This window comes from Gorilla gorilla, chromosome 6 (assembly GCF_029281585.2).
Source record: "Gorilla gorilla gorilla isolate KB3781 chromosome 6, NHGRI_mGorGor1-v2.1_pri, whole genome shotgun sequence".
NCBI lineage: Eukaryota > Metazoa > Chordata > Mammalia > Primates > Hominidae > Gorilla > Gorilla gorilla.
Window position 1 is genome coordinate 51,408,281 of NC_073230.2, and position 23,092 is coordinate 51,431,372.

General features: G+C 43.3%; 1 protein-coding gene and 1 pseudogene across 1 annotated transcript in view; both read right to left on the reverse strand.

Moving 5' to 3' along the window:
- Positions 1-23,092, reverse strand: part of LOC129523855 (putative uncharacterized protein FLJ44672) — a 69,863-nt gene that overhangs the window by 34,543 nt on the left and 12,228 nt on the right. The window contains exon 2 of the mRNA XM_063708518.1: positions 1,223-1,383. The gene's annotated coding sequence lies outside the window, so the exon portion shown is untranslated. The remainder of the gene's footprint in view (positions 1-1,222; positions 1,384-23,092) is intronic.
- On the reverse strand, positions 343-442 carry LOC129523941 (uncharacterized; annotated as a pseudogene).

The window sequence follows — 23,092 nt, forward strand, 5'->3', positions numbered from 1 at the left end:
TGTAGTATTAGTGGTGTTTAAATTGTATACAAGCCTTCCAGGATAAAGCTTGGAAATTTTTTAAAAATAATACAGACAGTGACTGATTATACTGCCTCCTCCACCTCCTGGCCTCAAGAAATCCTCCCACCTCAGCTCCCAAAGTGCTAGAATTACAGGCTGACAGCCACCATGCCTGAAAGCTCGGCAATTTACATCAAGAGTAGTAAGAATGCTCATACTCTGCGACTCACAGTAATCTCACTTCTGAAAATATCATCTTTGGATATAATTCAACCTAAACAAAAGGTCATATGCAAAAATACAGTGAAAATCTGGGAGTAATTTTTTTCTCTTTTTTAAAAAAATATGGAATGCTTCACAAATTTGCATGTCATTCTTTCAGAGAGGCCATGCCAATCTCTCTATTGTTCCAACTTAAGTATGTGTGTTACTGGAGCAAGCATGAGTAATTTAAGATAGAGTGGTTAAGTGAAATAAGGAAGAGTTACGGGGAATTTAAAAATCTATGGTATTTATACGCACCTAGTAACAGCTCAGTAAATATTAGCTGCTACTATTGTTATTTTTATGGTAATTTCACTCAATTAAAAATTGTTATTAAAAACTACCATTGTCATGGAATGTAATGTATCCTACAGTATAATTGTAAAAATAGATACAATTTGTCCCTTGGTATATGGGGGGATTAATTCCAGCTCCCCCATTTCTGTGTATACCAAAATCCACACATACTCAAGTTTTTGAAGTCAGTCCTGTGGAATCCACATATTAAAAAAAATACAAAAATTAGTGAGGTGTGGTGACAAGTACCTGTAGTCCCAGCTACTTGTGAGGCTGAGGGAGGAGGACTGCTTGAGCCCAGGAGATTGAGGCTGCAGTGAGCCATAACTGCACCACTGCAGTCCAGTCTGGGCAACAGAGTGAGACAGAAGGTTGACTTTTTAATCAAATTTTTCTGTTCACTTGAAGATATGGTCAGGACTGTGGCATAGGAAATTCTTCATAAAATAACTACCTAATCCAATTAATGCTGGAATTAGGGACAGAAAATGTTTTGGTGACTATTTATTCCTTCACTTGCTGTTATATAAACTATTGCCAGTGGGCACCTACCAACCAGAAGTATCATCTCAGAGCTACTCACAATGAAAGGTGATCTCTGCGGCTCAAATGTGTTGAGGTCCCCATGCCTGGGCTATGGGTGCTGAGTGGGACTTACTTGTCTATCCATTTTCTATATTCCAGCACTGGGAAACTAGGGTTTATCCATCTTGATAAGATGTCATTTAAATTCCACTTTGCAAGAACCACAAATGGAAGAAAGGCCATGAAACCACAGGACAGTACTTGTTCTCAAGGGAATCTTCAGCTTAGGTGACTCTGTAAAAGAGAAATTACATTGTTGAAAAATCATCACAGGTCAGCTGAGGTGGCTCATACCTATAATCCCAGCCCACTGGGAGACTAAGGCAGGAGAATCCCCTGAGGCCAGGAGTTCCAGACCAGCCTGGGCAACACAGTGAATCCTCATCTCTACAAAAAATTAGAAAATGAGCTGGGTGTGGTAACACATTCCTATAGTCCCAGCTACTCTGGAGGCTGAAATAGGAGGATTGCTTGAGCCCAGGAAGTGGAAGCTGCAGTGAGCCCTGATCTCACCACTGCACTCCAGCCTGGGTGACAGAGTGAGACCCTGTCTCAACATACACACACCCACACACACCCTCATCTCAGTCTGTCCAGCCTTGACTAATCAAAAGGGTCTTCTGGTTACAGAAGAGGTATGCTCTTTTGTAGGACAGGGAGAGACCAGCAAGCTTGTTCACAGACTTTTCCTCATCCTTTGCTTAGTTTTCCAAGAACTCTCATAGTGGAAACAGAGTCCCTGGGAAAACGACCTAAATCTTTAGGTTACCAGAAGAGAAATATGTATCCTTTGTCAATTAATAAATGGAACACTTGCCTTAAAATCCAGGGAGTTCTGCTAGAATGAATCACTCCCTAAGACCCTGACCTATGCATGGAACATGAAAAACTGGAGTTTAACTGGGCACAGTGGATCATGCCTGTAATCCCAGCACTTTGGGAGGCCGAGGCAGGTGGATCACCTGAGGTCGAACCTGGCCAACATGGTGAAACCTCGTCTCTACTAAAAATACAAAAATTAGCTGGGCGTGGTGGTGGACGCCTGTAATCCCAGCTACTTGGGAGGCTGAGGCAGGAAAATTGCTTGAATCTGGAAGGCAGAGGTTGCAGTTACTTCTAGAAGAATTTCCATTAGCCATTTGAAATCCTTCAACATTCATTAAGGCCAAAGAGTTTTCACCTAATTTAATCTGATGGGTATGTGACCAGAGTCTTTCTAGGGAATAGAGACTCCCAAACTGTTCAGCTGGGAAGTGAGGAGATAATTTATTACTCAAAATCAAAGGGAAATGAAAAGAGGCCAATGTAGAATGTCATTATTCTTTTTTCGGGGGAAATGGATTCCAGAGTCATTTTGTGACCTTTATATGACCTCCTTATTAGCATCTAAAAGCTTCCAATGTAGGATGCAGCCAGCTAGGTTCTCTTCTAATGTAATAAAATCTACTTCAGCAAAGCTTATGCGGAGCCATCTCCAGACTTCAGAAATACTAGGCTATAAATTACTGGATCTCCCATTTGATATAATGAACTATAAGCACAGTCCTGAATGACTCCTCTACATACTACTCTGGGTGGCTTGAAGTGAATTTGATACAAGACCTGGAGCGAGCGCAAAGCAGAGCTAGATCTAGGATTAATGAGCTTGGGCCCAGCTCCTCACTACTCACCGATGAGTCCAGTTCCAGAACCCAAGTAGAGGGTTGGGAAACAAGGCTCCTGGCATTTCCCAATGTCTGCATCTCTTTCACATTTCTTATCTCCTTGCAAAGAAACTAAACAGGCTCGACTGAAATAACTAAATGATTAAACTCTATGCAGAGAATCTCCAAAGATTCACAAAATATCATTCAAGACTGTTACACAGACAACCCTGAGGATGACTTGATGTACCAGTGATCTACAATATTTGGGATCATTCCAAATTCCCATGAAGGATCTGCCTATATCAACACGGGAGCCAAGGACCAACCATTCAAATGGGCCCTGCTGCCAAGCCTTTTTTTTTTTTTTTTACAATGCCATCTCTTCATATTGTTCCTTTTAACAAAACTGCAGCCTGTCACCCATCCTTAAGTCCCTTGGCCAATGGTACAGAGCCAGAGTATGCTACTCCCTAGGAGGAAATCAACAGGATGACCTACTAAACACCATTCAGAAGATGCTAAGACCCATGAATTGCAACAGGAAAGAAAAGACAGAGAATTAGTCAGACAGGTACATGCTGTGCCAAAAATGCACTACAACCCCCACCCAATTCTGCCTAATCCTAGCTAGGGTGACACCAACCTGATGAGACAGGCCTATAAGATCTCAAACTAAAACAGAAACTCTTGAACCAGGTTCTTGCGAACCCAGGAAGCAGCAGTAAACCATTAAAGAACAGATAAGTTCTTGAGGTGAAGGAGAGTTTCAGATAAATGGAATGCTGGTAGAACACAGGGCCCAAAGGAGCAAAAGTTAACCTAAGCCTAGGTAGAACCTTGTTTACTAGAGGATTAGGCATGGGTTGTGGCAACTATTCTAACCAAAGAGGCTCCACTGAGGGTGGGTTGGCAATCCAAGGTATAGTATGCATAGGGCTGGTGAAATTCAGGGTGACTGAAACAAAAGCTTCAGAACCAGAAAGACCACATCTGGGGGTAGAGCACAAAACTCTCAAGAGATGAATCTTTGTAAGAGTGAGGCAGAACTATATAGCAGTTTTAGGAGATCTGTTGGTGCCCAGCAAGAGCTCCAAATGGGCTACATGCAGGGATGCAGGCTGTAGTTTCAGAAGAGAAGGTTCACAAAAGTCATTCAGTCCAAGATCCCAAACTGCGTTCTCTACTAAAAGGAATCAAGGCCTCCTAGAGAAATGGCTGACTCCATGTATGGAACAGTATATTGATCCTGGAACATCTTTTTTGCCAGAAAGCAAGGAAGCCATCAAAGTCCAACAGGATCACATCAAAAACACGTAAGAGTCAACTTGAAGAGATAATTATTAACCTAGATGAGACAATGTAAGCATCCAAAACAATAAAGACTGCAATGGCCTGAAATACATCAAACACAAACAATAATCTATGAGTTCATAATGGTATTCAGAAAAAAAAAAACTATTGGTCACTAGAGTGAAGGTTAGTAGGTCACTAACTTATTACTCTGAAAAGTGACTTAAAATGAGAGGTAAGGTGGAGAATTAGCTATTTTTTCAGTTTTTCCTGTACAAACATAAATTTTTAGGGAGATTGAAGCAGATGAAACAAATCTGGAAAAATGGAGGTAACTGCTTAATCTTCGGGTTGGGTACATGAAGGTTCATCATATTTCTTTTGTGTATATTTGAACCCCCTACAAAAAAAAACACAAGACAGAATGTGAGCCAAGCAGCTTAGGGTTTAGGCAAGGCTTCTGCCTACAAGAGACACTAGGATATGAGGGGTAGTTTTAGCCCTGATGGGCTGAGCCAACTGGAGGTATATAAGGAGGTGCTAAATTGCAGAGGTATCATGTTGCCCAGCACTTGATCAAATCCTAGATCCTAGGTCTGCTTGGTAGCATGCTTCCTAGGTGGTGGATCTGAGGCTACCTACAGAACTTCGTTTGCAGTCATAATTCGCTCAGAAACTACAAAAGTGCTTGCTCTTGAAAATGGAGCCTGTCTTTGTCCATTTCATGCTGCTATAAAAGAATGCCACAGACTGCATAATTTACAAGAAGGAAAAAAGGAAGGAGGGAAGGAGGTAAGGAGGAAAGGAAGGGAAGGAATGGAAGGAAGGGAAGGAGAGAAAGGAAGGGAAGGAAGGGAAAGAGGGAAAGAGGGAAGGAGGAAGGGAGAGAAGGAGGTAGGGAGAGAGAGAGGGAGGGAGGGGAAGGGAAGAGAAGGGAGGAGCAGGGAAAGGAAGAAGAAAAGGAAAGGAAAGAAAAGAAAAGAAAAGGAACAAATTTTATTTCTTACAGTTCTGGATGTTAGGAAGTCCAAGGTTGAGAGGACTGCATCTGGTAGGGATCTTCTTGCTGTGTAGAGGAAGACTATCTTCCTCTACACATCATCCCACAACAGAAGGCAGAAGGACAAGAGAGTGCAAGAAAGCAAGAGGGCAAAAGGGGCTGAACTCTCTTTTATAATAAGCCCACTCTGTGATTACTAATCTACTACCACAATAACAACATTAACTCATTCATGAGGGCTCTCTTATTAGGCCCCACATCCCAACTGTTGCATTGAGGACTGAGTTTCCAGCACATAAACTTTGGGGGACACATTTAAACCATAGCAGAGCACTTATGTTAATTCAACCAAGAGGAGCTGGGAAAATCAAAGGCAAGAGAAAGACAGCAAATGCTGGCAAAGAAATATGTGCCGGTTAAGGACAAAAGTCACAATGAATCCTGTAGTGCAGGCTACTTCATGAAAAGCACCTAAAAAGGATCTCATTAACTCCCCCAACTCACCTCCACCCACATCTAAAGGGCCACACACAGCACTACAAAAGGCAGCACAATGAGAACAGCATTCTCCTCAACAGACGCGCTGTGAGTACCCAGACACCCGACCTCAACAGCTCCAGAACAGCCCTAAAACAGCTCCTCCCTAAACACCACTCGAGTCACCAGCTGGGAAAATATTCAGAAAACCCAAATCCTGACACACCACTATGAAACAACTTAAACAGCAAAGAACAACCCATTTAAACAGCAATGCCAGCGGCTGGGAAAAAAGGAACAATGAGTAGAGGAAAAGCAGACTTCTTGGGGTCCACTAAGACCCAGTCTCTCAGCTTCAGCACTTTCAAATGCAGAATCCATACACCTCTGGGGCCTGTGGAGCTCCATGAGGCATGTTGTCCTCAAAGATAAATGAGCAGGCAAGCTGGCTAGAAAGCCGCTAAGGGTATTATTCTTTAAAGAATCTTTATAGGGTCAAAGAGGAATGGGTCTTACAGGCGATGTGTATTCCCCACAGATTCTGAGGATGATGTCAGTATCCCTTTCCAGATGTGTTTAACACTTTGTGGTCGCTTGTATTCCTGCCACTGAGTGCGAGTGCTTTGCTAATTTGAACTGATTCCAACTCACGCTGACCCTGGCTCCCTGAATCTGGTTACCATTAGCCAAGACTGTCATCTATACTGTACCCTTTTAAAGAGTCCTAAAAACAACTCTTCACCTACTCTTCCAAGACAAGTAAAAATGTCTGCCAAAGAAATGGGGAAAAAAGATTGAGAGAGAGAAAACAATTAACATACTAACAAGAGAGTAGAAAGAGAAGCGGGAGGAGAAACTAGGAAAATCATATGTGGGCTCACACCTATTTCCAAAGCTTATGTAGGGGATCAGTCAGGATGGTGGGAAAAATTGTAAAACAAACACAAACCTTCTTGGAAAGCTGGAAGGTTTTTGCAAAAGCCTCAGGATAGAGATATGGCTGAAGGCAGCCTAATCCTCCTTGAGCTACAGCAAGGATAATTAACATAGGAATATAGAGGAGTCTATCTAAATAGCTTGTTTACTCATGTGGTCCTAAGACAAACCTTTGACCATCCGCAGGTGCATGATTGCTCTCTACTCGGGGGTCGGCAATGGTAACTACCTTCTAGTGGTGTTTACTTGATACTTTTGTCATTTAACGTGTGGTGTATAAATGCCGGGAGAGCCAGCAAGTTGGGACCATGGTTGCAACTCTTTACAGCACTCTTCTGGGAGTCTGTAAGTGGGCCAGACTCTCAGCTGGACTGACATGCATAATATCTGTGTCAGTGTATGTTATTCATCTGTTGTTGGATCAGGGTCTGTGGGATGGACACCTGCAGCAGGGCAGTGATTTTTACCCCTAGTGCAATTGGTTCCTACTGCTATGTGCTTTCTCCATTGGCTGGGGTTGGACCGCACAGTCTAAACTGACCCAATTGGCTAATGTTTGAAATTGAACACAGCTATCTAGGTGGGAAGGGGAAGGCTATTCGTTATAGCACAAGGCACGTCTAGGCTTGTCAGGGCACGGCAAGGGTGGGAAGGATTGTTTACCACACATGGGTAACTAGAGAAACTAGAGAAACAAAGAATGGGAAGAACAGGGCATTAAAACCTTTTGAAGAGGAATTTATCATCTCTGACAATTTCCTCCTCTTGATTTTATAGTTTGTTTTTCCTCTTCAAAACGTCTCAGCATATCTTGGCTCTGTTCTTCTTGGGCGTCTAGAAGGATGAGTTTATCTGAATAAGGCAGGGGTGAACTAAGGGAGGTTTTGGTAAAGCTGTTTCTATAAATGTTTGCATTAAACCACGAATACAGAATATGATACAGCGTCCTACAAGAATATACCTATAATGATTACAAGGGAGGTGAATACTGAGGTCATAATTCCTTTCCATTTCTCAAACCATTTTTCCATGAGGCTTGTAAAGGAGTCATTTATTCCAGAATTTTTAGCTAACTCATTTGATAAGGAGGTAAGGCCTTGTAAGGCTTTTGTATTGTTCCATCAGGGGCAGTGTTATTAGGAATAAAAGTACAACATTGGACTCCAATCATGACACAAACCCTGCCTTTTTCAGCTACTATCATGTCAAGGGCTATTCTATTTTCCCAGGCCATTTGGCTGGTAGGGCCTAATTGTTCAACTATTCCTTTAATAGCATCTCTAGTATAATTAACAAAGTGTTGTTAATTATAAAAGATATAATTTATCTTCTAAGCTACATTCTTGTTTACAGTTGACAACCAGAACAATATGGACTCGAATCCTGTAGCTATTTGATTTCTGTCTTTGAATTCATCTGGTACCCCTAGTGGTACTCCGACAGCATCTATATAAACATGAGGATCAAAGGATCCGTGACAGACATCTCTCTTTTTACAATATTCTGTTTTCAACTTCCTTGGTTGATGAAATGCCAAGGTGAAAGGGATAGCCAATTGAACTGGCTGCTCCAGTTACTTGGCAGAGTACCCAGCAATAGTCCCCCGCAATACCACCAAACATTTGCTCGGGGATGAACAAGGGCAGACTGATCAGTAAGCTCTTGAAAAGGCTTCGTTTCACTGCACCCTGTTAAGTCTCCAAGGAAGGCTAACTTTTCCCACTGCCATGAAAGGCATGAGGTGAAGTTAACATCAGGGGCTGGAGGCTGGATGGTCCTCAGGTGCTGACCCGCAGGGCTCTTGACCTCAGGGAACAGCAGTGAAAGAGTCTTGCATGACTCATCGCCTCAGACTGTGGGGTTCTGGAAGAGAGCTCGGACCATACAGCTCATGCCTGGTCTGTGAAAGGACCACCTCACGAGTGGAAAGGGGACAATTTGGGTCTCTGGCCTGCCTGTCACACAAGCATAACAGTCGCTTTTGTTTAGCGTGTGAACAGAATATTTAATCCATTCCAGCCAAGCATTTGTGTCCTGCTACCCTGTTTCAATGGCTATAATTTGTTTTAAATCTTTAACCTCTATAACAGCTACTTTCAGTTTATCATTGGGTATACAACAAGAAAAGGTTTGGTTAGTGGAGAACTTAGCAGAGGGAGAAGGGGGTACAGGAGGTAGGGAAGCAATGAAGTGCATTTCAAAGGATCCTGCGGGGTCCTTCCCTGAGACTTCTGCTCCTATACCATAGAAATGGCTTAATGAAGGGGAAGAACTCTGGGGAGCAGGGATGGTAATCTGTGCTGGATTACAGCGGTTCAGCTGACAATTGGGAGGGTAATTCCTTTAGTAAAATGAATATATGGCTTTAAGAAACTGCAAGTACCAGTTGGGGTGGTCCATTCTTGCTCTTTAGTATTTCATCGAACATTGGACCAACTTCGGCAGAGAAGATCTGCTCTAAGAGGACAAGATTTCCAGTTCATACTGAAGTCTTCATCAAACTCTTCCCAAACTAACTTATCCCGATTAACAAATGCCCAATCTGAGGAAAGCCAGGAAGGATGGAGATACTTTTCTGAAGAAGAGAGTTGCTTTTGACTTGACAACTCTCCACAGGGTATAACAAGGCAAGCATCAAAGGTAATAGTTTGGGGTGAGCTTGACTTGGTTACATTAATGATAAGGGGACTAGGGATGGGGTAGGGGGAGGAAATAAATACAGAATAAGAGGGTTAAACCCTCTTTAGCCTTAGATTGGTACGAGTTGGTCCTGGAACAAGGGTCCATGAGTCTGGGAAGGGTGGTGCCCGCTTAACTTGAGTGTGATGAGTCCAGCCCTTCTTGGCAGTCCAAACTGCTGTATCAGTTGTTAAGAGCACTAAATAAGGTCCTTCCCAAGTGGGCTCAAGCTTCCCTTCTTTCCAACTCCTGATGAGGATGTGATCTCTAGGCTGGTGGTAGTGAACTGGAAACTCAAGAGTTGGAGTCTGGGCTAGAATGCCTTGAGTCCTAAGGGAGGAGAGGGCAGAAGACAGATCTAATATATAGTTTTTGAGAAATTGAGTGAGGGCTTTCCCACTCAAAGGCAAATAGGTCCCGGCTGTCCTCTGCTAACAAACAAGTCCAGAAGGCATCTTTTAAATGTACTACTGTAAACTACTTGTGGCTGTATGGGATCCTACTGATAATAGTATAAGGACTGGGAACAACAGGGAGTGCAGTTTGGACTATCTGATTAATAGCTCTAAGGTCTTGCACTAACCAGTATGACCTGTCTGGCTCCTTTACAGGCAGTATTGGAGTGTTATAGGGCGACATTCAGGATTCAAGAAGCCCATCATGGAGAAGACCTTAAATTATAGGTTTTAAATTTACTCTGCCTTCTAAAGGAATAGGGTATTGCTTTCTCTTTACTACTTCCCCAGGGGTATTTAATTTAACATGAATCAGAGGAATCTGTAACTTTCCTCATCCCATCTTTTGACCATATCTTGGGATGAATGTGTTCTTTGTCTGCGGTGGTGAGCAAGTTTAGGGAGGAGTGGAATTTCCCATGATTGATTTGGAGGCCTAAGCCTAATTTTAGCATTAAATCTCTTCCTAATAGATTTGCTCCTGCTTCCAGAATAAACAGAAATTTGATACTAGCTGATTGGTTTTTATATTTAACTTCTGTCTCCTACTTACTGGTTCCTTCTCTAAATCCGTATTTTCATTTCTGGGTGTTATGACTCCTCCCATCTCTCTCAGCCTCTATGTCCCAGCCAGGACAAAGCACTCTTAGTTGGTCTGGCAGAGAGGAGCTGAGCTGCTGGCAGGAGTGTGCTGATGGTGCTAGAAGGCCCTGATCGAAGCCAGCCACACCTTTGCAAGGACTCTGGCTGCTAGAAACATGTGGCTGGGCTGAAGTGGAAAACACTGGGCACAAGAGCCCTTCAGAGTGGTCCCTTGTCCAACCAGTCCCAGCTACCCAGCTTACATCCGAACTTGCCCTTTTTCCTCTTTCCTCACCAGCTTCACAGTCATGCCAGGATGGGGTAAAATGACAAGCTTTTATCTACTTTAAGCAGTCATGCCACACTGCCAACAGTTTTCAAAGCATTATAGCCTTCAAAGAGATCCTTCCTTCCTTTCCTAATTTTAAGTTTCCAAGCTTCACTTTTTGGTGTTCTTTATATGGCCTGGAAAGTGGGGGCCTAGGCTCTTTTTAGGTTCTGGCCCCCTGAGTACTTTGTTGTATGGTGGACAGCAGAATTTTTGCCTTCTGTTTTTGTTTTCCTTTGTCCCTTCTTACATACTCTTTTTGAGCCTCCCTAAGAAATTCACTCATGGGACAGTGTGGAAGATCAGTCAGTATGGCAGAAGAAATTATAGGAATAGAAAGAAGCAAACCTTGTTGGAAGGCCAGGAAGTTTGGCATAACTTCAGATAGTTTGGCTGAAGGCAGCCAAATTCTCTTTTCAGGAGCCAGAGAGCTTAGGGCGCAGATACATAGGAATGTGGAGAAGTTTATCTAAAGAGCTTGTTTACTCATGTGGTCCTACAACTAACATTTGATCACTCGCGGGTGGGATAGCTCTCCTGGGGTGGGGGCGACCAGATTAATTACCCACAGGTGTGTTGACTCAAAGCCTTTGTCATTAAAACTGTGCCAAATAAATGCCCACAGGGACAGCTAATTGGGGCTGTGGCTGCTGATTCTTTACACCACCTTCCTTGGTGTCTGTGAGCAGCTCGGATCCCTAGAGGCACTTTCACTGAATATCGGTGTCTGGGTACATTATTCATCCATCATGCGAGCTGGGGCCTGCAGGACAGACCCCCCGCAGGATGGTCTTTCCAATTTTCCATCTTTTGTAATTTCTTTGAAATATCTGGCCAAATGTTAACAACAAAATGAAGTTTTAACATTCCCCATCCAAGAGGATCCTCAGGATCTAGATCAGCATACTGTCTCATTTGTTCCTTTGATCTGTCTAAAAATTCTATAGGCCCTTCATCTTGCCCATGCTGTATATCAAATGCTCGGGTAAGGTTCTGGATTTGGGGTACTGATTCTTTAATCCCTTTCATTATCATTTCCCTAAGGTCTTGCATATGTAGTGGGCTGCATTGTTATTTTCCCACTGGGGGTCTTTGGTGGGGAATTTTTGATTTGCTGCAGGAACGTTTTGGCCAGGAGGGTGTTCACATTATCAGACCACCATAGCAGCTCTACGGATCATGCTTCTTTCTTCCCCTGAGAAGAGGATGCCTAGGGTGAACATTAGCTCAGTCCAAGTATTAACTCAAAAGAATGCAACCTTTGTCTCTCACCTATCTGTGACCTGGAAGCCACATCCTGCTTCCAGTTTTCCTCCCTTTGCTTTGAGTTGTCCTGCCTTTCCAGATCGAACCAATGTACTTCTTACATATATTGACTGATGTTTCATGTCTCCCTAAAATGTACAAAACCAAGCTGTGCCCCGACTACCTTGGGCACATGTCATCAGGACTTCCTGAGGTTGTGTCATGGGTGCATCCTCAACCTTGGCAAAATAAACTTTCTAAATTAACTGAGACCTATCTCAGATTTTCTGGGTTTACAACATAATAAAGATTTATGGAAGAGTTTTGGGAACAGTATAAAGAATTGCGATATACCCTTTACTCAAGTTCCCCAGTTATTAAATTTTTAGCCCGTTTGCTTTGTCATTCTTTCTCTTGCCCTCCTACTTTCTATATCTATTATCTGGTGTGTGTGTGTGTGTGTGTGTGTGTGTGTGTGTGTGTGTGTGTGTGTGTGTGTGTGTGTGTGTGTAATGTAATTGTTCCTGAACCATGGGCAAATAAGTTGCAGATGTGATGACCCTACATGTCTAAATACTTCAGTGTTACCTAAAATAAGAACATTAACCACAATAAAAATGATCAAACTCAAGATATTAACACTGATACAATAATATCAACTAATCTACAGATCTTAAATTTCACCCATTTTCCTGATAATATCTTTTATAGGAAAAGAAAACCACAGATTATTAATTGCATTCTATTATCATTTCTCTTTAGAGATTGCTGGATTCCCCTCCATAACGTTATAACATTTGCCATTTCCCACCAACAATTAAGTTTTTAATACTCTGGGTTTAATTTGTGTCATGCATTTTTTCCCTGAACCAATGACTGTCATCTGGGGAAAGAGGCTGTGCTGGTGAGCTTAGCCTCACTCACTTTCTACTCCCTAGGAGGCCGTAGATGGATTCAGGTTCACCTGAAGCAAGTGGGCTCAGACAGGGAGGGTGATTCCCCAAAGCAAAATTGGGGTACTATTTCCACAGAATAGAGCTGAGTGAAAACCACCACCACCAATATCCAATAAGCTGGTTCATGGATGCCCAACTTGCATCTATACAACAAAACAACAAATGCCTCTGATACTTGGCTAAAGAGAGACAGTGAAATTGGAACTAGAGCACAGGTAGAGTCCAATCTAATTCTTTCATTTTCATGCAGTAAATATTTTTGTTTCTTTTTTTTTTAATTCATAGCACGACTTTTTTTTTTCTTTTGAGGCAGGGTCTCACTCTGTTGCCCAGCAGGCTGGAGTGCAGTGGTGAGATCATGGCTCACTGTAGCCTCAACTTCCCCAGGTTCACGTGATCCTCCCACCTCAGCCTCCCTAGTAGCTGGGACTACAAGCATGCACCAGCATGCCCAGCTAATTTTTTTGTATTTTTTGTAGAGTTGGTGTTTTGCCATGTTGCTCTGGCTGGTCTTGAACTGCTGGGCTCAAGTGATCCTCCCGCCTCGGCCTCCCAAAGTGCTGAAATTATAGGCATGACCCACTGCACCCAGCCATAGCACAACTCTTAAGAGAAAGATTTCAGTCTATCTACTGCCTGTGATTTTTTGGTTTTTAATTAGTTAATTCTCACAGAAGCTCTAGGTAGCAGGAAATTGTACATTTATCCCACTTCTGAAAAGTCTGTACTAAGGCAGACACTTGAAATAATTCTACTAAATGTGCTCAGCTAAATAAAATAAACTTAAACCCAGGTTTTTGTTCCAAACAATAGGTTTTGTGAAATTTTGATCTTTCTAGAAGAACTTAGATGTGATTTTTCCTCTCAGTTTCTCTTTTTAAAAAAATCTTAAGAATTTTCATTGTTAGCATGTTTATTTTTCTGCCTTTTCCAATGAGAGAGTTTCCATCTTTCTCAGAAACTAGAGGGCTCTAGTGGAGAGTGATGATGTGTCATCGTTTCACATTTCCTCTCACGCTCGTTTTTCTCCTGGTTGTAAAGCTTCTAAATGATTGATTGCCATCTTAACAGATTTGAGGCCAGTCAGGGTCTCCTGCTGTCAGCACTGTGTTCTGGGGCAGTTTGTTTAAGCCCAGGAGTATTAATGCTCCCAGATAAGTCTGCACCAGGACAAACTGAGTTCTTATATTAGATCCAAAGTGTATTTGAGAAAGCATTCACTGAACCTAAGTGCTCAGTGTACTTTGAAGCGCACGTTTGTTTCCCTTAGTCATTAAGCCTCAAAAAGTCCTACCATTCCTTGAGGCAGGCATGCACTCTTTTTAAATTTTCTATTCAGCAGAATGAGAAATGTCTAAAAATAGAAATCCCACTTAATGATTTAAGTCTGTCTCCATCCTTACTCAACAACTAGGCAAATATTAAACAAAAAGAGCCCCAGTGCTGGCCTGCCGGCAGCTTTCCCTTCTGTGAGTTGAAACTGGGAAAGCGCAGGGAGGTATTGAAGTACAAGGAGAGGTGGAATGAGCATTGGTGGTGGAGGCAGTGAGAGGTGACAGCATGCTGGCAGCCCTCGCTCGCTCTCGGTGCCTCCTCCGCCTCGGGGCCCATTCTGGCATGCTTGAGAAGCCCTTCAGCCCCCTGCTGCACCGTGGGAGCACTTCTCTGGGCTGGCCAAGGCCGGAGCCGACTCCCTCGGCTTGCGGAGATGTGTGGAAGGAGAGGCACGGGTAGGAACCAGGGCTGTGCCCGGCGCTTGCAGGCCAGCTAGAATTACAGGTGGGCGTGGGCTTGGCGGGCCCCGCACTCGGAGCGGCAGGCCGGCCCTGCCGGCCCAGGCAGTGAGGGGCTTAGCACCCAGGCCAGCAGCTGTGGAGGGTGCGCCGGGTGCCCCAGCAGTGCTGGCCCACTGGCGCTGCACTTGATTTCTTGCCGGGCCTTAGCTGCCTCCCCGCGGGGCAGGGCTCGGGACCTGCAGCCTGCCATGTCTGAGTCTCCCCCAACCCTGCCGTGGGCTCCTGCGCAGCCTGAGCCTCCCTGATGAGCACTGCCCCCTGCTCCATGGCGCCCGGTCCCATCGACCACCCAAGGGCTGAGGAGTGCGGGCACACAGCCCGGGACTGGCTGGCAGCTCCACCTGGGGCCCAGGTGCGAGATCCACTGGGTGAGGCCAGTTGGGCTCTTGAGTCTAGTGGGGACTTGCAGAACCTTTGTGTCTAGTTAAGGGATTGTGAGTGCATCAGTCAGCACTCTGTGTCTAGTTCAAGGTTTGTGAACACACCAATCAGCACCCTGTGTCTAGTTCAGGGTTTGTGGATGCACCAGTGGGCACTCTATCTAGCTAACCTGGTGGGGACTTGGAGAATCTTTATGTCTAGCTAAGGGATTGTGAATGCACCAATTGGCACTCTGTATCTAGCTCAAGGTTTGTAAATGTACCAATCAGCACTCTGTGTCTAGCTCAGGGTTTGTAAATACACCAATTGACACTCTGTATCTAGCTAATCTAGTGGGGACATGGAGAACTTTTGTGTCTAGCTCAGGGATTGTAAATGCACCAATCAGCACCCTGTCAAAACAGACAAATCAGCTTTCTGTAAAACAGACCAATCAGCTCTCTGTAAAATGGACCAATCAGCAGCATGTGGGTGGGGCCAGATAAGAGGATAAAAGCAGGCTGCTGGAGCCAGCGATGGCAACCCGCTTGGGTCCTCTTTTACGCTGTGGAAGCTTTGTTTTTTCGCTCTTTGCAATAAATTTTGCTGCTGCTCACTCTTTGGGTCCACACTGCCTTTGTGAGCTATAACACTCACTGCGAAGGTCTGCAGCTTCACTCGAGACCATGAACCCACCAGAAGGAAGAAACTCCCAACACATCCAAACATCAGAAGGAACAAACTCCAGACACGCCGCCTTTAAGAACTGTAATACTCACTGCCAGGGACCGTGGCTTCATTCTTGAAGTCAGTGAGACCAAGAACCCACCAATTCTGGACACCAAGTACCCCTTGGCTGTAACCTCAGCCAAGCCACTTACACTTTGTGGGGCTTAGACCATGATATCCAAGAAAAATACTTCAGAATTTATTTATTATTATTATTTTTTGAGTCAGAGTCTTACTCTGTCACCCAGGCTGGAGTGCAATGGTGCAATCTCAGCTCAGCGCAACCTCTACCTCCCGGGTTTAAGTGATTCTCCTGTCTCAGCCTCCCGAGTAGCTGGGATTACAGGCACACGCCACCACACCTGGCTAGTTCTTGTACTTTTAGTAGAGATGGGGTTTTGCCATGTTCGCCAAGCTGGTCTGCAATTCCTGACCTCAGTTGATCTGCCCACCTCAGCCTCCCCAAATGCTAGGATTACAGGCATGAGCCACTGCAAATACTTCAGGATTTAATACAAAAGTCATAATTCTCCCCATATTGACAATCCCAAAAGGAAGAGTCTTCCTGAGAGAACTACCATAACTTAGTAAAATTATAATTTAGATTCTTCCAGATAGTAGTCATTTGTATAAATTTCCTTAATATGATAATAGAGCCAATCCCTCAGATACATTCTTCTGTTTTGTTTGCCTGCAGGAGAAAAGAAGGCATGTTCCTAGTAAAGGTGCTCTGTTCACTGAGCACAAGGTAAACTCAAGCCCATTTCTTTAAAAATCTTGTGCAAACTATGAGAGACAAGTCTTTATAAAAGAAAAGGGGGGAGAGGAAGATGAATTATTCCTTTAAAAACAACTCATCTGACTTTGAAATGGGAGGGTATGAGAAAGTCATTAGAGGCTTTTGAGTGATGCTGGCTAGTTTTCCAGAAAACTCCTTGCCCCAAAGTAAATAGCAATTATGTGTTGGAACCCATATTTTGCCTACATTCTATATATATATAATTGGATTAAAATGTAGAAGAATTTTGAAATAAAACAGAATGGGACAAAATAGTCCCTAAGCTCTCTTAAAAAACAAACAGTCAAAATCAATTTTCTGCATTCCAATTGGCAACTCTGGATGCTGTCATTGAAAAACAGAAGAAAAAAAAATTTTTTTTTTTTTGAGATAGAGTCTTGCTCTGTTGCCCTGGTTGGAGTGCAATGGCGCAATCTTGGCTTACTGCAACCTCCTCCTCCCAGGTTCCAGAAGTTCTCCCCCTCTGCCTCCTGAGTAGCTGGGATTATAGGCGCCCACCACCACGCCCAGCTAATTTTTGTATTTTTAGTAGAGATGGGGTTTCACCATGTTGCCCAGGCTGGTCTTGAACTGCTGACCTCAAGTGATCCACCCGCCTCAGCCTCCCAAAGTGCTGGGATTACAGGCATGAGTCACCTTGCCTGGCAGAAGAATGATTTTTGATTTATGGCCTCCAAGTCTGAATGCTTGGCCTCCAGGTCTTTTAATTAAGAAATATTTCACAATGTATATCCATCATTTTGTAAAAGGCAAACAATAAGTCTAATGATCTCTGTTAACGTAACTTAGTCTAGATAGTACACTCAATCAGCTCCTTGTCCCTCCCAAAATCAAAGTAAAATAATTTAACCACCAGGGAAGATCTTAGAGATACTCTTGTTAGAGAATATTCATTCATTCATTTGAATGTTTATTGAGAGCCTGTGAGCATGTGGAAATGAGCCAAAACACTGGCTAGGTGCGGTTGCTCACACCTGTAATCCCAGCAATTTGGGAGGCTGAGGAGGTCGGATGGATCCCTTGAGCTCAGGAGTTTGAGAGCAGCCTGGGCAACATAGCAAAAACCCGTCTCTACCAAAAATACAAAATTAGCTGGCCGTGGTGATGCACACCTGTAGTCCTAGCTACTCAGGAGGCTGAGGTCGGAGGATTACCTGAGCCCAGGAGGTGAAGGCTAGAGTGAGCTGTGATCGCACTATTGTACTCCAGCCTGGGTGACAGAGTGACACCCTGTTTCAAAAAATAAATAAATAAAAATATTTTTTAAAAGGAGTCTATTTTCTCTAGGTTCTCATTAAAATTAAAAAACAAAAGGAGATGAGCCAAAAGAAAGGTCCTGATCTCATGAAGCTGGCTCTTATGAGGAGAGACTCATAATAAACAAATACCTCTATAACGTCAGCTTAGGATAAGTGCCACAAAGAAAAATAGCTCAACATAACATAACAGTGCAAAGAGCAGGTAGGGAGAACATGCTCTGTTTAAGGAGGAAGATCAGGGAAGACCTCTCCCCACCAGGGTGACATTTGATCAAAGACCTGAACGAAGTGAGGGAGTGAAACGTGAGGTCACCTAGAGTAGGGGTTGGCAAACTTCTTCTGTAAGAAGCCAGACGATAAATATTTTGGCTTTGTGGGCCATACAATCTCTGTTGCAGCTACTCAACTCCGTCCTTGTAGCAGGAAACCAGCCATAGATAACATAAATAAGTGTGGCTGTGTTCCAATGATCTCTTATTTATGAATGGTAGAATTTGAATTTCATGTAATTTTCATGTATCACAAAATATTATTTTTCTTTTTTTCCCCAATCATTAAAAATTGTAAAAAATATTGTTAGCTCAGAAGTTGTACAAAATAGCCTGTGGGTTGCATTTGACCCATGGACCATAGTTTGCTGATTCTTGATCTTAAGCAAACACATTCCAGGAGAGGCAGCAATTCCAGCCTGGATCAGGAACATGCATGACTTGATGACAGAAAACAAAAGAAAGGTCCATCCCGAAGCATCAGTTAGTAGTCATTATGGAAGACAGCCCACTACACTCATTCCAAATGATTTTTACCTAACTTCCCAACTTCTAACTTTCTAGCTAACAACTTGTTGTATATTGAGCACCCTTTGAAAGACAGATACCATGTTCCAGAGAGATGGGCGGATTGGGAGAAACATCTTAAAGGAAGTAGGTATTGAACTGGTTTGGCTTTGAAAAAAATGAACAAGATCCCAAGAGGTGAGTCTGTTGGAGAAAGACTATTCTAGTTAGAGGAATAACCTGAATAAAGGCATGAAAGTGGGAGAGTTCCATGGTGCAGGCTAGAGATTCTTGTAATCCCCATCAAGTATTGGGTGTATGTTGCATATCCTAACACTTTGAAAAGCAAGCCCTAAACAATGGTACTCAAACCCTTGCCTGCATCAGAATAGCCTGGAGGACTTGTTAAGCCGACTTGTTAAGCCAACTTTCTAGACCATTCCCCCAGGGTTTCTGATTCAGTAGATCTGGTGGAACACCAGAGATCTGGGGGAAAACCAGAGAATTTGCATTCCTAAGTTCCCAGGTGGTTCGGATGCTGCAGACCCTGGAAGCACACTTTAAAGAGACACTGACCCACAGGGTTGGCTGCTACAGAGGAAGAGTGGGCTCTAGCAAGCTTATATTGCCTACTTTCAAAGTGAGGGTGATACCTCAGAAGTTTGCCTGAGATCAGCTATAAAACATAATAGTGCCAGGTCCATCCTAGGCTTGCTTGTGCATGAATTCTCTTCCTGTCCTGTAGTGTTTCCTGCAACTTCTAAGCCTTTCCCAGAAGGACTTAAAATTTGTAAATGCATTTCATGTGGTGCTTCTGCTTCCAGATTATTTTTAAAAGTCATAGTGACATGTTTGCCATCAATAACAAAAAAAGCAATAATATGGAGTGGTGTACATCACACCAAGCATTCAGAGAATCCTATGATGTCATCAAAGGGACAAAATAATTGGAGACATTTTGAAAATGACTCATACAGTAAGTTTGTGTATCCTCCTCATAAGTTAAAGGCCAAGATTAAACTCAAGCTCTCCAGCAGCTAAACATATCATAATAAAACTTCCCATTTGCACATACTACTGATTTTTTTTCTTATTCATTCTTTTAGAGTGACAGAGCAGCACATATTTCTTTAAAATCCTTGACTTGCATCAAATTTCCAGTGATTGAAAGGCAAGCAGTAGAAAGACCAATATGCCCCGAAAGAAATAGGTTTTGGCAAGCTGGGCATGGTGGCTCATGCTTGTAATCCCAGCACTTTGGGAGGCGGGAGAATCACTTGAGCACAGGAGTTCGAGACCAGCCTGGGTAACATAGCAAGACCTCATCTCTACATATATTAAAAGGAAAAAGAAGGGGGAAAAATAGGTTCTGGCCAGGTGTGGTGGCTCATGCCTGTAATCCCAGCACTTTGGGAGTCTGAGTGGGAGGATCACTTGAGCCCAGGAGTTTGAGACCAGCCTGGGCAATATAGCAAGACCCCATCTCTCTATATAAAAAATAATTAATTGAAAAATAACAAAATTAAAGCAAAAAAGAGATAAGTTTTTAAAACTTATCTGGCCTGGAAACCACCAGGCCAGATGTGGTGGCACCCACATCTGTAGTCCCAGCCACTCAGGAGGCTGAGATAGGAGGATCACTTGAGTCCAGGAGTTCAAGGCTGCAGTGAGCTATGGTGGTGCCTGTGAATAGCCAATGCACTCCAGCCTGGGCAACATAGTGAGACTCTGGTTCTTGAAAAAATAAATTAATTAATATTAAATCCAACTAAATATATGGAGCAAAAAATCAAAGTTTGAATTCAGATCAGTTTGATGGTTTGCTGAGCTTGTTGCTGACTAGTCTCTTCTAAGGGATAAGGCCCTGTCTACAGACTAAGGTTGGTACCACATGACCCTGTTCTCCATAGCTATGGCTTATTGGGCACTTGATCCAAGGGTGGCCTATATCAGACTGGCCAGCAATCTATGATGTGGCATGTCTTAGAAACCTGAGCTGGGCCAATCAGATTCCTCATTGAGGAAGTGATAGTTAGGAAATAGAGGGAGACTGGGCTAATTCGCCATTAGAGCTAGCAAAAGGCTCCTGTGGGCCATGTGCAACGCATGAGTATGAAGAGGCTTAGCCATAAAGGGAGGAGGACAGAATGGACAGATTCACAAGAAAGCAGCAGAGAGGCTGTGAGCAAGAGAGCCTGTGACCACTGGGGAAAAGGAACAGACTGGTTCTGGATGATTCTGTAGTTCCAGTGCACATGTGTCCTTAAAGTCAGCTCCCTTTTCCTTGAAATATAACTAACTCATGTGGGTTTCTTTCCTCAACCAAAGAGACCTAATGCAAACCAGCAGCTCTTTTTCAATTAGAAAAATTGACTATTAACTATCATTGTTTCTAATTAGAAAAGCAAGCAAAAACTACGTTATTTTAATACATTCCAGCTTATATACAGAAAAAAATATAGTTTAGTAGCAAGTGTGGATCTGGGTTTTGTGGGGCCTGAAGTTTATACAGATTACAGATACAGATCTTTTAGAAAAGAATGCCAAATTATAGGTAAAAAATAGGTAGAGGGTCCAGGAGGGGCCTGTGAAAGTCAGGAGCCTTGAACCTGAGCTTCACTAACTGCATGGTAAATTCAGCTCTGTTTAGAAGAAAGAACATGATCCTAAGGCTAATGTGGCCTTAGGCACTTTTTAAATTTAAATAACAACATTTAACTTAAATAAAAAGTGGACCCCAGAAAATTACATACTGTTCCCATACTTTGGTTGATTGCTTTTTAAGCTATCGCAAATGAACTTTTCTTGGCCAGCACCAGTACTTTTAAAAGGATGAAATAAAATGGAATAGAAAGGAAAGCCTCAGGGTGCATTGTATGATGTAAGGATGACTATTGTAGTGTGAGACTTTTGTTTCCATTTTATAAATATATAAGTCAGTGACTCGCAAACTCTTTGGTCTTAGAATCCTTTGTTCTCTTAAAATATACAGAGGACTATTATTGTTGTTGTTTTTAGAGACAGGGTCTCACTCTGTCACCCAGGCTGGAGTGCAGTGGTGTGATCATAGCTCACTGTAGCCTCCATGTCCTGTGCTCAAGTGATCCTCCCACTTCAGCCTCTCAAATAGCTGGGACCACAGGTGCTTGCCACCATGCCTGGCTAATTTTTTCTTTTTTGTGTGTGCGGAAACTGGGTCTTGCCCAGGCAGGTCTCAAGCTCCTGCCCTCCAATGATCCTCTTGCTTCATCCTCCCAAAGTGTTGGAATTACAGGCATGAGCCACCACATCTGGCCCAGAGGAGAATTATTTAAGGTTAGCACCTAGAGTTAAAAAAAAATACACATACACACACACACACACACACACACACACACGGCCCCAAAATGTTTTTGTTTATGTGAGATATATCTGTTGATATTTACTGTATTAAAAATTAAAACTAAGGCCAGGCACAGTGGCTCATGCCTGTAATCTCAGCACTTTGGGAGGCTGAGGCAGGTGGATCACCTGAGATCAGGAGTTGGAGACCAGCCTGGCCAACATGGTGAAACCCCATCTCTATGAAAAACACACAGAAAAAACTAGCTGGGCGTGGTGGTGCATGCTGGGAGGCGGAGGTTGCAGTGAGCTGAGATCACACCACTGCACTCTAGCCTGAGCAACCGAGGGAGACTCTGTCTCAAAAAAAAAAAATTAAATTAAAACTAAGAATTAAACGTATATATATTTATTAATTGTTGTTTTTTAGAGAGTGGAATAGTAAAATCACAAGAAGTGAAGACATTTAAGGAGGCATCGAAACCCCTCAAATATAAGAGAATCACATTTCTTTCTGACATTGGAAAGGCTCTTTTTCTCAACACTTAATGTGGGGAGGATCTGATTAACACAACAGGAGAAAAAGAGTGAAAGAACTATGTTGCCAGGAGGTGGCGCCTGCATGCAGCTGGGAGCCAGGAGGAAAATGACGGGGCAGAGAGGCAGCCTTCCTGAGATGAGAGGTTCCCAAAGGATGCTGGCAGCAAGGAAACTTCAGGGCGAGGGCGGGGGATCTTCCTGGCCCAACAGCAGATCAGAAAACGGAAGAACAGCTTTTTTCCATCCCTCACTACCGCCCCAGCATAAGCAAGTGGTTTTCAAATTCCTTGGGGTGCACAAGAATCACTGAAGATGTGTTGAAAATGTAAATGTGATGATAGGGTCCACATCAAGATTTAGAGCTGCAAAGTCTGCATTCTAGGAAGCTTCCCAGAGGATCCTGTTGTACGTGTGGTCCTCAGACCACAGCCATAATTATTTTAGGAGAAATGAGCAAACTTTACAGCCCTAGGTTTGCATGTAAAAAAACTGACATCAAATCTCACCTCTCAGTTGACAAAGGGCTTTCACATCTAAGGTCTTATTTAAGATGCAGAATTACCCTTTTATACATGTGGCAACCGAGTAGCCTGAGCCAGCCCGCAACCAGAACCCTCAGCTTTCAAATCCAGTGCCCTTGTCTTAGCCCCAGGCAGCATCTCCAGGGCCCCTGGTCAACGAGGATACCCGGCTTGGATTACCTTGGTGGTTCTCAAAACATGGTCCCTGGACTAGAATCACCTGGAACTTGTTAAAGCATAATTTAGGG